This window comes from Pleurodeles waltl, chromosome 7 (assembly GCF_031143425.1).
Source record: "Pleurodeles waltl isolate 20211129_DDA chromosome 7, aPleWal1.hap1.20221129, whole genome shotgun sequence".
In the NCBI taxonomy this organism is placed as follows: Eukaryota; Metazoa; Chordata; class Amphibia; order Caudata; family Salamandridae; genus Pleurodeles; species Pleurodeles waltl.
In genome coordinates this window covers 598,650,111-598,664,430 of record NC_090446.1, presented here as the reverse complement: position 1 = coordinate 598,664,430, position 14,320 = coordinate 598,650,111, and positions in this window count along the sequence as shown.

Sequence of the window (14,320 nt, the reverse complement as noted above, 5' to 3'; positions counted from 1 at the left end):
AACCTTCTCCCAAACTCCTGGTTCTTTCAATTCCTTCAAGTCTGTACTCTCTTTTGTTAGATTTGCAAGCATTGTTTTAATCTTCACACTGTTGTCTGGTATATACGTGCAACAGTGACGCGCACCAAGCATTTTGCAAACGCCGCCATCCTTTGCTAAAAGAATGTCTAGGGCAAGCCTGTTTTGAAGAGTCATAGCTCTTTCTGCTGCAAGTTCAGCATCCATCAGGATTATAGCACCTGAAAACTTTGTCAACATGTTATCCACTATAGTAGACAACTTTCTTATTTTGATGGAATTCAACACAACTCCCAATGAAGGAATCATGGCTCCAAATATATCTCCTACCACAGCAGCCGCGGTCTCTCTTTTCTGGATACGATGAGATCCAGGCGTCTTTGGAATCACCGATAGGTCATCCACTTGATAAACCTTTGGGAACACTATACCCAAATAACATCTCCCCCACCATCCCTTTGGAAGACGATACAGTAATAGGCATTATGCCCGCAAATGTAATATACACCAGGTATGACAGGGTCAAGTCCGTTCAGCATGAATGTCCATTTGGCCTTAAAGATAAACGTATGTTTACATTCACTCGCTCCCACGAAAATGTTATCATAATAAGATTCACCACGATATATACAAAATTTCCCTACATGCCAAGCGTCTAAAGCTATTTTTCCTTGTGTTTTTATTGCGGCAAAAGCTTAATTATCTACTGAAGCCCTCTTACTTAGCTCTTTTTCTAATTTTGCATTCATTTGTGCCCTTCTATCATCTGTGCGATCTAAAAAGCTTATTTCTACTGCAGAGAGCGAGCAGGTAAGGTTTTCCCTATGAGCGTGAGCTGTTTCAAAAGGTTGCATTGGCTCGAAAAATTCCCTCATTATTTTAGCATCCCAATCTTTAGCAATCTGGCTTAGTTGCGTTATTATAGGAACATATGCAAAGGTAACATCATAATTTGAATAAAAATACTGTATGTTAGTTTGACCATAAAATCTAGAAGTTACTAAACTACATGTAATCCCATATGTAAGAGGCATGTGGTGATAAGTCACCCCTTCCGTTACCGATGTCGGTATCTGTGTACACACATAACAATCTTTCGCATCCATAGTCTCAACATATTCTGTTAGTAGGCGATAGAAAACATTATACGAAAGTTCCTTCTTATCATGCAAGTATCTCTCATCTAATTCTAGTCTTTTCAATGCGGTTAGTTCAGTGACAGTAACAGGAGCAGAAGTAGAAGCATCAATTTTCTCATTCTCACCCTTACCACGCGTTGCAAGCACTATTGCCATTATTATTAGTACACATGCAGTTATCAAGCCTATACACGCATATTTACAATATTTCACTCTACTGTTTTGTGTAGCGTACTTAGTCATGATCTGTATAGAATCAGAGAGCTAGAAGCACCTATAAAGGAACGATTTAGCAATTAGTTACAAAGCTGAACGAGCGCAATGTTCACACAGTTTTCTTCAGGAGCCCAGTCACTTATCGGTTAGCAGCATTTGTCTCAATTCGGCAATAACTCAGTCTTTTATCAGTTAGCAACGTTGTCTCAAATCGGGTTTAAGAGTCAATCAGGTTATCAAAGTCTTATCAAGTTAGCAAATGTCTCATCCGGTTTAGCAATGTCTCAGCTGGTTGTATCACGTTAGATTATAGCAAGCAATGTCATTTATCAGTTTTTCAGTCAATAGTGTCCATAAAACTTTTCTTTTCTATTGGTATCTCTTCTTCTTCGTTCTCGAGGCTAAGAGATACAAATTCGTCGGTCCAATCGTCATTGACTACATATGCCCATTCTGGACCGGAATATCTCCTGTTTGGTATCCTTTTCCTTTTCAATTTTGCATCTCTCTTTGATTCTGCCTCACTGGTACTTTCCTCTTTGGCCAAGTCTTTTTCTTCACTTGATGTTGGTATCACGACAGACACTTCCTTTCTTTTCTCTTTCACTCTTGGCCCTTCACTGTCGTTCAACGTTTCTCTAGTTCTTAGTTTTACTGGTGATATACTTGGTCTTCTCTTTGCAGTGTGTCCACTTGATGGACCTGCGATCTCTTCTGAAGAAGTTTGAACAGTTTCGTTCTGTTCTGCCTTGTCCCCTCCTTCTGGGGAGTCAATCAGGTTTTCCTTTTCTTTTTCTGTACCGTCTGCTTCTGGGAAAGCCCTCCTCTGATCAGGCTCTCCTGCTTCTTCACCTCTTTCGAGCCCTGTGTCACCGTTACTTTCTTCAGGCTCTTTGTCACTTTCAGCTGCTTCGTCGCTGTCTGAGGTTTCTCCTTGGTCTTCCCCAAGTGAATTGGTTGTTTCGTCCTCAGAGAATATTTCTCTCTCCTCTATTTCTGCCTGTTCGCTTCTAGTTCTGTTTTGCTCTGTCTCAGCGCTCGGCACTTTGTTATCAGGTACTGGCAGTTTCAGCGCTTCAACTTCCTCATCTGTGGGACACAACACTTTCTTTGTATGACTGGCGTGGATCCAGTTGGGAACTCCCGCACACTTCACAGCGGTAGTGGTCGTCAGGATCACTTGGAAAGGGCCTTTCCAACGGGGTTCCAGACACGACTTCCTCACGTGCTTCTTTATCACGACCCAGTCACCTGCTTTCAGTGTGTGTCCTGGACCTTGGATCGGTGACAAGGTGGTTGCTTCCACCTGGTGAGAGAAAGAGCGAACCACGTCAGCCAGACCTTTGCAGTAGTCTAACACCATATCATCTGTAATATTCAAAAGCGCGTTTGCGGGAACTGCAGGAAGTCTCATGGCCCTGCCCATGAGAATTTTGTGCGGGGACAATCCAGTCTTTCTGTCAGGGGTGTTTCTCATTGACATTAACACCAAAGGCAATGCGTCAGGCCATTTCAAATTTGTCGATGCACATATTTTCGCCATTCTTGATTTCAGTGTACCATTCATTTGTTCCACCAGTCCTGAGGCTTCAGGGCGATAGCTACAATGCAGTTTTTGCTCAATGTTCAGCGCTGCGCAAAGTAACTTTATCACCTCGTTATTGAAGTGACTTCCTCTATCTGATTCTAAAGAGATCGGGAATCCGAAACGTGGTATCAACTCCCTCAACAATAGTTTTGCAACTGTAAGGCTGTCATTTCTACGTGTGGGGTATGCTTCAATCCAGTGACTAAAAATGCACACAATCACCAACACATACTTCAGACCTCCATGCACAGGCATCTCAATAAAGTCCATCTGCATTCTGCTGAACGGGCCACCCGCCCTGCCAATGTGGCTCACGTTCACAACCGTTCCCTTTCCTTGGTTCATCTGCTGACAAATGACACAACGATGGCAAACTGCTTCTGCAACTTGACGGAATCTGGGGTTAAACCAATCAGTTTTGAACAATCTTATCATGGCATCTCTCCCTAGGTGAGCCTGCCCATGATAGAACCGCGCTAGCTGCGATAAGAGACTACTTGGTAAAACAAATTTTCCTTCATTTGAAACCCATAACTCATCTGGTCTCCTTGTACATTGTGACTTAATCCAGGAAACTCTTTCATCCTCCCTGACGCTATTCTGTAATGCTTTTAGTTCATCCATTGTATCCACGACCTTCAAGGCAAATGCTTCAGCTGGTTCGAGCTCTGGCTCACTTATCAAATTCCATTCATCCCTGAGCAATATACAGTTCAAGGCACAAAATCTTGCGACCTGATCCGCATATGCATTTCCCAGGGAAACATAGTCCTGTCCTTTTGTATGAGCACTACACTTTACCACTGCAATTTCGGCTGGCATCTGAATGGCGTGTAACAATTCCCTTATTCTCTCCCCGTTTTTCACTGGGGACCCTGAAGAGGTCAGGAAACCTCTCTGTGACCATAATTGCCCAAAGTCGTGCACAATTCCAAACCCGTACTGACTGTCAGTGTAAATGGTAACCTTCATCAATGTAGACAGTTGGCATGCTCTTGTAAGGGCTACAAGCTCTGCTACTTGTGCGGAATAGACTCCTTGAAGCCAGGACGCTTCCAAGACACCTGTTACAGTACATACAGCATATCCTGCTTTCAATATTCCCAATGCATCTCTTAAACATGACCCATCAACAAAAACAATTTGGTCATTTTCATCAAGCTTAGTATCCTTAATGTCAGGTCGGGGTTTTGTGCAAAATTTAGTCACCTGAAGGCAGTCGTGCTCGACGTCTTCAGCGTTCTCAATTTCAGCATTTTCACCGGGAAGCAAGGTTGCTGGATTCAACGTAGTGCACCTTTTCAGCTGCACATTCGGTGAGCCCAGAATTATTGTTTCATACCTTGTGAGTCTTGCTCCAGTCATGTGTTGCGTTCGGGAGCGGGTCAAAAGTATCTCAACTGAGTGAGGGACCATGACTGTTAATGGGTGTCCCATCACTATTCCTTCACTCTGAGTGAGGCTGATACCAACTGCTGCTACGGCGCGCGAACACCCTGGCAGTGCTGCTGCGACCGGATCCAAAGTAGCTGAAAAATACGCTACTGGTCTGTTTATGCCACCATGGGCTTGGGTCAAGACAGACAACGAACATGCATCACGTTCATGACAAAACAATGTGAAAGGCTTTGTGTAATCAGGCATACCTAAAGCTGGAGCCCTGCACATGCATTCTTTCAATTCAATAAAAGCATCCATCTCAACTCCTTTCAGCTCAATTTCATCCAAGGCATCCTTCTGGGTCAGTTTCAGTAAAGGCTTTGCTAGAGTTGAGAAGTTGGGAATCCACTGGCGACAGTAGCTCACCATCCCCAAAAACTTCCTCACCTCCCTCCTCGTCTTTGGTGGACTCATTTGAAGTACACTTGTTATTCTTTCCTTCATTATTCTCCGTGACCCTTTCTCTATTTGATGACCCAAGTATTTCACTTTCTTCTGACAGAACTGCAACTTTGAAGGCGACACCTTGTGTCCATTCCTTCCCAAATGGTTCAGTAGAGCAATGGTGTCGGCTGTGCAGCCACTTTCTGTCTTAGATGCAATCAGTAAGTCATCAATGTACTGTACTAGGGTTGACTCGAATGGCAATTCTAACGCTTCCAAGTCTTTCTTTAGAATCTGATTGAAAATTGACGGTGACTCAGAAAACCCTTGAGGAATTCGACACCAACTGTAAACTCTGTCTAAGAATTTGAAACAAAAGAGAAATTGGCTGTCCTCATGAAGAGGCACCGAAAAGAATGCTTGTGACAAGTCGATGACTGAGAACCACTCGGCATCGCAAGGGACTTGAAACATTATCACAGCTGGATTCGGTACTACAGGGCAGCATTTAATTATGATGTCATTTATTTTCCTCAAGTCCTGCACGATTCGGACCTTTCCACTCGGCTTTATTAGTCCCATGATTGGTGAATTACATGGACTGCTTAACACTTCTTTCAGTACTCCCTGTTTTACAAACTCGTCAATGAGTTGGGCGACTTTCATGAGGGTGTCTTGTGCCATGTGGTATTGTGGGGTCTGGGGAAAGGTTACATTGGGTTTTACGGTCACTTTCACTGGTTCCACTCCTTTCACCAATCCCACCTCTTTTCCTGTCATATCCCACACTTCCTTTCCGACTGTTTCCCGTAATTCAGCTGGAATATCTTCTTCAGTTATCATCGGAAAAAGGTTAATCAGAGGATATTCTTCATCGACAGTTTCCATCTCATCCCCTTCTACACTGTCCTCTTCTTCCCCATCATGGCTCGTCTGAATTCTAATTCCATCGTTCGAACACATAATCGAACATCCCAATTTGCACAATAGGTCTCTCCCTAACAGTGCTATCGGGCTTGAGTCACATACCACAAAATTATGTAACCCTTGATAGTTACCAATTCTGACTTGTACTGGATCTGTGATTGGGTTCGTCAGGTGCCTGTTTGCTACTCCCACTACCTGAACTGTTCTCCCTGAGAGTGGCAAATTTGGTACTTCAATGCTCCTAACAGTTGAACGTGTGGCTCCTGTGTCAACCAAGAATGAAACACGATGACCCATAACTCTTCCCTCCACATATGGACCCTTTTGATCAACTTCCAAGGATGCTGCAAGCACACAATTTCCCTCCTCATCTGAACTTTCACTCTCCCATACATTGTTTATTCCATTCTCACTGTGTAGTGGGAACTGTTGTACTGTGCCATTTGTACTCATCACCTGACCCGAGACCTGTGGAGGAACCATCACTTGCTGCTGACTCACTGGTGCCAAGGGTATTTGCATTTGCTGATTAGGTACCATAGGAAACTGCTGTTGCATTGGCTGCATTTGCGTCATCTGCATACGGGGCATCTGCATCTGCTGCGGCTGCCTGGGCTGTAATCCCTGCAGCTGATTTATGGTCTGAAAATTTGGGTTTGGACCTCTCATTTTCGGTCCCCTCATTGTCTGGAATGCATTGACATCATTGTTTTGCTGACCAACACCTGCACCTTCCTGCACCACCATCGGGCACTCGCGTTTCCAATGCCCGACGATTCCGCACACGTGACACGGCATCACCCTTTTCATTGCCTGCACACCATTCGGAATCGCAACAGTGTTCAAATCCGGACCATTACTCCCAAAGCCTCCTCTGCCTCTGCCTCTCGCCTGTGGCTGAAACACCATATTTCCCTGCGGCTGCGGTATCTGCTGTTGGAACCCTTGCAACCCTTGCAAACCTGTCTGAGCTGCTTTAAGTTGCATCACCATCACTTTCTCTTTCAACCTTTTCTGTTTCACTTCAATTTCGTCGCTACAGTATTTCGCATAATTCAACACCTCATCAATAGGTTTCGACTGCCAACAAATCAAATGCGTCTTTATCATCTGACTTATCTCTGGTCTCAGCCCTTCCACAAATCTAAACACAAAATGAAGCATGTCCTTCGCCTCTATTGTTTCTGTGCCACTGTAGTTCTTGAACGCCTTCAACAACCTCTCATAGTAACCATGAATCGACTCTTTAGCCTCTTGGGCAGTTCGATCAATCTTCTGCCAATCCACATTTTTCGCGGCAACCTTCGTCTTCAAATGCTCAATCACCTTATAGTACAAGCTCATTACCATAGGTGATGGTGCACCCGTATCCCTGTCTCTCTCTGGTTCACTTGTCGGCCAACCTACAGCCCTTTTGCAGTCTTCCCACAAATCTGTCGGAACCACAATCTCAAAGAGGGTGTTCAGGTCTTCCCAAAGACATTTTGCAAGCTTCACAAACCTATCAGTCTGTTGATACCATTCAACCGGTTTCTCTCTCAGTTTGGGAAAATCATCCGTAAAAGACTGAATGTCGCTTCTGTGCCACGGTACATGTATTAATTTTCCCCCTGCTGTCTCCCTCATTGGTAACATGGTTATTGCATCACTACTCTGTGATCTTTTCTCGTTGTTCTCTGGGACACTGTCTTTCCTCTTTTCCTTTTTCTTTGCCCATCTGCTCTCCCATTTGTCTAAGCACCTCCACACTTGTGCACTCTGCAGCAATTCTCTAAGGTGCGTTTTCATGCCTGCTGACCTCATGTGTTCAAAGTCTGTGGTCCCGAAATCCAATCTATAGCTCCTGCTCAAGTGTTTTGTCTTGTCTATCTCAACCCCGTTTTTGTCAGCTATTTCTTGCAACCTTCTATGTACCTTGTTCACTTCTCTCGTAATCCTGGGACATAGATACCTCAGCTCTTCTTCCGAGTAGGACTCTAACCTATTCAAACCCATAGTCCCTTCCACCAATTCTTCTGCTTCCATGTTCAACCTTACCCTATTCAGATAGTCTTCTCCCTTCCCACTGGCTGAGCTTTGTGTGGAATTCAGACTGTTGAACCACTGTGTTAGCTGTTGCGCATTCAACCCCATCAGTGTAGTATTCACGTCGACTGCCATTGATGGTTGCGGCAACTTTTCAGTGTTCGATGATAGCGGTATCATCAGTGGGGGACTCGACCTCACCACTGTTGACTGAGCACATATGGGACTAAACTCCATCAAGGACCCAGATCCAGTTGGCTGAGCCGCTATCGGAGTTGTCTCTGGAGTGTTTTCTATGCACCTCCTTTCCGTCCCATTCTGCACCACTGATCCTTGACCGCTCATACCTGAGTTAGGCTGAATGTACAAAGGTACCGGTGGACCTATAGTAATGGGTAGGGATATCGCATCTGGGTTCTGTCCATTCCCCAGGTTCTGAGGCATGTTCATTCCCACACTATGGGTCATCATTGCCGGCATGCCCGTCTGACTCCCCGTCATCTGAGCATGTGCGGTTCCCCCCTGCATCTGCTTTTGAGGCATCAAAAACTGGGTCGATTCAGCTTGTGCCAATGTTGGGTTGCGACCATTCTGTACTCCCATTACGGTTGGATCTAGAATCATTCCCGTACTGTTGTCACTGCTGTAGTACCTTGGGACCTGCGGCTGATAATTTTCTGCTGTTTTCAATATAGGCACATCTGGATATATTCTCCTAACCTGCGGTATCTGCGGGGTGAACAGTAAACTCGGGTCCTTAGATCCCGATGGCGTTTCTGAATTCGGAGTTTCATTATTCTGTACCGGTGCCGGAGGGGCAGAACTGGTACTTGGACCTTGTTCACTCTCTGCATAAGGTGGTGGACGGTCGTTCAGCAATTGCATGATGAACTCCTCATCCTCTGACTCGTCTTCTCTCCTTAACTTTTCCTCGTCCTCTCTATCTTTGGAACACCTCCTGTTTGTCTTACAGGTAGCTTTCTTGCCTGTCGCCTCTTCTTCCTTAGCAATTGCGGGAAACAATTTTATCCCCTGCAATATTTCTGACCTCCACACCTTCTGTGCATTATCCCACCTAGCGTCCGCTAGTGTCTTTTCTACCTTTCTTATCCTGGTCTCGAACTTTTGCTGTTGTTGTCTAGCCATTAGTTCCCAAATCGCTAGAGCCTCAAACTGTGCTGGCCTTGGAGGTACCTTCATGTCGTACATCGCGAATCTCAAATTCTCTAGGATCCTTATATTGAATGTCCCATGGATCGGGAACGCTACGCTCCCATGTCTCTCTGTCAGCTTGTGCCATTGCTTTAGCCAAAGGCACGGAGCTACCCCCCTTTCCTCCATTACAATGTAAGCTGGTGTACCTTCGGGTGGCGTCTCCTCTCCTACGCTCGCTTTAATGTAAGACTCCCCCTTCATCGCACTCTTTAATGCTTTCAAAAATTTCATTTTCTCGTCTTTTATTTCACAAAATTTGTAATCAATAAGTGACTTTAATTCCCGGAATACTCTTTGCTTGCCTTTCCCCTTCCAATCGAGCCCCACGGACTGCGTCCAATCCGTGCGCGACCCTTCTCTGCAACCAACCTATCCCAGCGCGGCTCCTAGTGACGTCACACTCACACACTCTGCGGCTGACAAAGCCTTGCGGCTTGTCCTCCTTCACTCAGCTCCTCTCGTAACAACTTCTGGCATGTATCGCGAGCAACCAAATAATAATAAAACAGATCTGTCGGTTTACTACAGGAAGGGTAACACAATCGCTTCAGGACCTTAGGGATTTTTCACTAGCCTCGGCAGTTATTCCATCTTTCTCGGTCCCCACTTTCGCAAGCAAATTCTGACCCGCAGACTCTGCTCTCAACTTGTCAGTGATCTATTCTAGTGCACTTAGAATTTGTCAAAGCCCAAAGTCGAAGTTTTCTTCCACTCCCTTAACACACGTACCGACTCGTTGACCACGCCCGGTCAACCTATTAAACCGACCAGACCACAACATAAAACAAGTGTCTCATACACTTTTCAACATACTCCGGAGTCTCTTGACCTCGCAGGGCCCGTCTCAACAACAACAACCACGTGGACCTTTTTCTGCACAAAGCGCCACATGCACATGAAGTTCGACGACTTCCCTACTCTCACACTCGGAGTCGCACCTCCGCTATTCTCTAAAATCCTCGCAACCTTTTCAAACAATCTGCGGCAATAAGCTGTGCAAGCGCAAAATCCTGACTTCACTCATACAGTCACTAGTACCGCCAACGCCGATTTCACACCTCCATTCTCTCCATTCGCAAGCTCCGAGATCCCGGGAAAGTCGCGGGGGACTTAGGGCATCATCATTCTCTCAATCTGTTTTACTCAAGAAAAATCTAATTCAACACCATATACCTCTCGAGTGGGGTCTCAAAGGGCGAAACCGTTACCTCTCGAGTGGGGTCCCAAAGGGCGAAACCGTTACCTCTCGAGTGGGGTCCCAAAGGGCGAAACCGTTACCTCTCGAGTGGGGTCCCAAAGGGCGAAACCGTCCTCTGCTACCATCTACTGATAGAGCGTTCCGTCCTAATAAATTACCTGTATTTGGACGCTCTTGGGTCGATGAATCTTTTGACCAAGTGGGGCTCTCTTCACCCGAGATTAGTCAATTTAATCAAATCAATAATCAATAACGAACATAAGCAATGCCCTGATCAACATAACACTTCACAATTAATCCAGAAAACATTTCGGCGAACCATGACCTTCCGGCCATGAATAACCACACCAGTTTATTCAAAGATAATGAATTTATTTCCCTATATTAACAAAGCTAGCACGATATAAATGTGTCTCAACACCAAATGATATATGTAAATGAACATTAATAGCTGTCCATAACGGCGAAAAAGATGCAATCTATGCAGCATTTGAATAACAATGCATTCGATGATAGCAACGCAAACCACTAAAACTATAATCTGTAATGGGCTAATTGCATACATTAGTCAGCATAACAAGGTCTCAAATTGCATCGTGCGACAAATGAATCCTCATCTAACCTCAAATTAGCATCTGCATGTGGGATTTCATGCAAAAAAACAATTTTAGCAACATTGATTTGGAAAACTCCTAACTAGGGCTCTTATAAAAAATCAGCAGTTGGTTACCTAAAAAGAAGCACAATGCAATTGTACATTTTCCTTTCATATTTACCAAATTCAATCAGCATTCAAGGAAGTCTTCGTCTCACAGGTACCGGTTTCGATCAGCATGGGACGGGGGCAAAGGGGGCAGGGTGGACGGGGCAATTGCCTCACAGCGGCAAGATAAAAGGACAAAACTACTACCTTATGCAAAGGGGCAAATCGAAGTTAAAGTCTCTAGGGCGAGAATTACTTAAAGTCGGCAAGATGGGCCATAATGGCTGCAATGGGCAATAATGTCCTCAATGGGTGCAATGGGTAATGGCCGCAATGTCCTGCAAATGGCGGGTAATGGCTGCTTTCTTCTTGTGCACCAGGTTTAAATAATCAACAGTTCAAATCCAGTAGGGTCTTCCATTGGATGGTTCATAGGTTGGCTTTAAATTGTCCAATCAAAAACAACAATTCACAAGCTTCTACCTAGGCATACATTATCCTTGGAGTCGGGAACGTAAGTTGCAACATATTTTACCAATTAACTCACTTTCAGAGCTTCCATTGTCTGCACCTGCAGATTGACCTTGGAGCAAAGAAGAAGATGCCAGGCTGGCACGAAACCTTAAAGATAAGCATGTGAACCGATCTCACTGGAAAAGTACAGCTTCAAGCAAGAATACACGTTTTATTAGCACATTAGAAAAACACGAGCATCTAAACCGTGAGACAAGGCAACTAGGCCGAAGCCTCCATTAAAGTTATGCTAAGCTAAAACATTTCAAACAAGCAAATCATGGCACACATTTACGGTTATGTCAGATTAGTACAATTCTAATACATCACGTTATATAAAGCACGCTTATAAATGTTGGCGAACTACTCTGAGGGCACATTTGTCCCCGTACAATCTTTATTAGTTCGGTTAAAGTCACACTTGATTATTGCCGCACTACGTTTATGCGCTAATAAATGTAAAACCTTCGTTTCTGCGTCATCAGTACTCACTTCAGAGGATTGGGTGGGATCTCCCTCATTTCCTGCACTGCTCACTAATACTATCTCTGCCACTGCCGTAGTGTGCCTTCCCATACTGCCAGTCAGGGGAACCAAAAGCAGCTCTGGCAAACAATAGCATAAAGCAAAATGATGCCCCCACCCTGTAGAATGTGCTGAGGTGCCACCGAGACAGAGGGAAACACACACACACACACACCCCTCCATCTTCCTCTTTCTCTTCTTATCTTTATCTTTATCTCTCTTTCTCTCTCTCTCTCTTTTTCTCTCCCTCTTTCTCTCTCTCTCTCACTCTTCCTCGCTCTCGGCTTCTCCCTCTCTTTTTCTCTTTTTTTCTCTCTCTCTGTCTTTCTTGCTCTCTTCTTCTCTCTTTCTCTCTCTCTCTTTCTCTACCTCTCTCTTCCTCTCTCATCACTTTCTCTGAGCCTCCCATCCTCCCTCATTATCCCTCACAAGCCCCTCTGTGCTTGCCTCAGTCAACCTCGGGGAGCCAGGGAAAGTGAAAGAGGTACCAGCAGTGCCTTGCGCTTTCAAAAGCAGCCACAAATGGCTCTAAGCCACCTGGAAAATGCCCGATGGAATAAAGGCCTGGCTGTCCCTACCTTCCTACACTGCTTCACATCTAAGCCACTGCAGTGCTCCTTGATACCCTTTGCACATCTTGACCCCACCCCGAGGTGTCATTCCTACCCTCTGGCAGATCCCACAAAGATTGTAACCTCTTTTTCCAGCTATGCAAGAGGAATATTAATATGGGTTGCTCCCAGTGTGCCCTTTACGGCCTCAAGGGTGTTTATTTACCCCGAAGGTCGCTCTGTGGTGGTGTCTGGCTTGCTGAGTTGTGGGACATTACGTATCATCAATGTTTATGTCCCTAACATAGATGTTCTGAAGTTTTTGGAACCACTAATGAAGGCAGCCACCAACTATCTTGGCACTGAAATGGTGGCGGCTGGGGACTTAAACTGTGTGCTTTATGGTGAACTTGACTATGAGCCCCCTAAGGCTGACACGAAACCTGGTATTACCGAGGCGCTAAGGGAGGTAATGTGAGGGCTGGGACTCCAGGATGTCTGGAGGGAGCATAGCCCATTGCAACATTGCCATTCCTGTTACACCCCAGCATCAAAGATGCACAGAAGACTAGATTATTGTTTAGTTACTAGCTCTCCAGCTCAAGATATTGTTAACATCTCATATCAAGCATGTTATTTATCAGACCACTCACCCTCGATGTTCCTCTGTTGGACTTCTAGGAAGATTCCTGGGTCCCTCTCTGGAGGATGAGAGCTGAGGCCTTAACTGACCTCATTTTTGTGCAGTCTTTCATCAAGACATTAGATCACTACTTTGAGGAAAAAAAGGGGAGAGGGCTGGTACCCGAGCCAGTGAATGGGATGCCTTGAGGGGAGAATGTATGAAGGTGACATATGGTGTTAAGGTGCAGCTTATGCATATGCTAGATGTGTATGAGATAAAACTATAAAACTGAGGGAGTTGGAGGAGGAGTTGGTTGCATCCCCACAAAAGGTGGGCGAATGGAAGGATCCCAAAAAGGAAACTTTTGGATACATGGGACAGGCTAGACAAATTTGTACATTCAACTTTTAGGCAGTGCCTTTATGCGGAAGGTGATAGGGCTAGCAGGATGTTGGCTATGTTGATCCGTAATGAAACTCAGAATCACCAGGTGACAGGGGTGAGAGACTCCCTGTGCCCGGAGGTGATTTCCCAGCAGGGAATAGAGGAGGTCTTAGCTGCACACTTAAAAAAGGTATATGTGCAACGGCGTTGTATCTGTCCGGCTAGAGTGGGGACGTACCTTGCAGATTTACAGATGGCCAGTTTGTCAGAAGAACACAGAAAATCCTTGGATGCGCCACTTTCTAAGGAGAACATTGTGTCTGAAATTTGTATTTTTCAAACATCCAAAGCCCCCGGTGGAGATGGGCTACTGGCTGAGTTTTGTAAACATAAAAGCCAACCTTCTACAAGAACGCTTGCTTTCAGTGTATAAGGAGGCCCTGCAGAGGGGGAGGCTTCCTGATTCAATGAGAGAGGCGCTTAAACTTTTGCTAACCAAGCCTGGTAAAGAGACTAAGGAGGTCTCCTCTTATAGTCCACTATCCATGCTTACCGTTGAAGCTAAGATTCTCAGCAAACTCTTGGCAATCAGGTTGCTTGCTCATATTTGTGTACTGGTACATGAAGGCCAATGTGATTTAATCCCTGCCAGAGAATAACCTGTGCAATTTACTTAGACTGTCCCTGGTTATGCATGCACCTGAATTGTAGGAGGAACTATTTGCTTTAGCACTGTTTGGCAGAGAGCAAGCATTTGACTTGCTCGGGTGAGACTATCTGTGGCAAGTCTTACGTAAGCTCAGTGTGGGGTAGGTGTTCATTAAATGTGTGCAACTGCTTTATGGTGAGCCGGTGGTGAGGGAACGGGT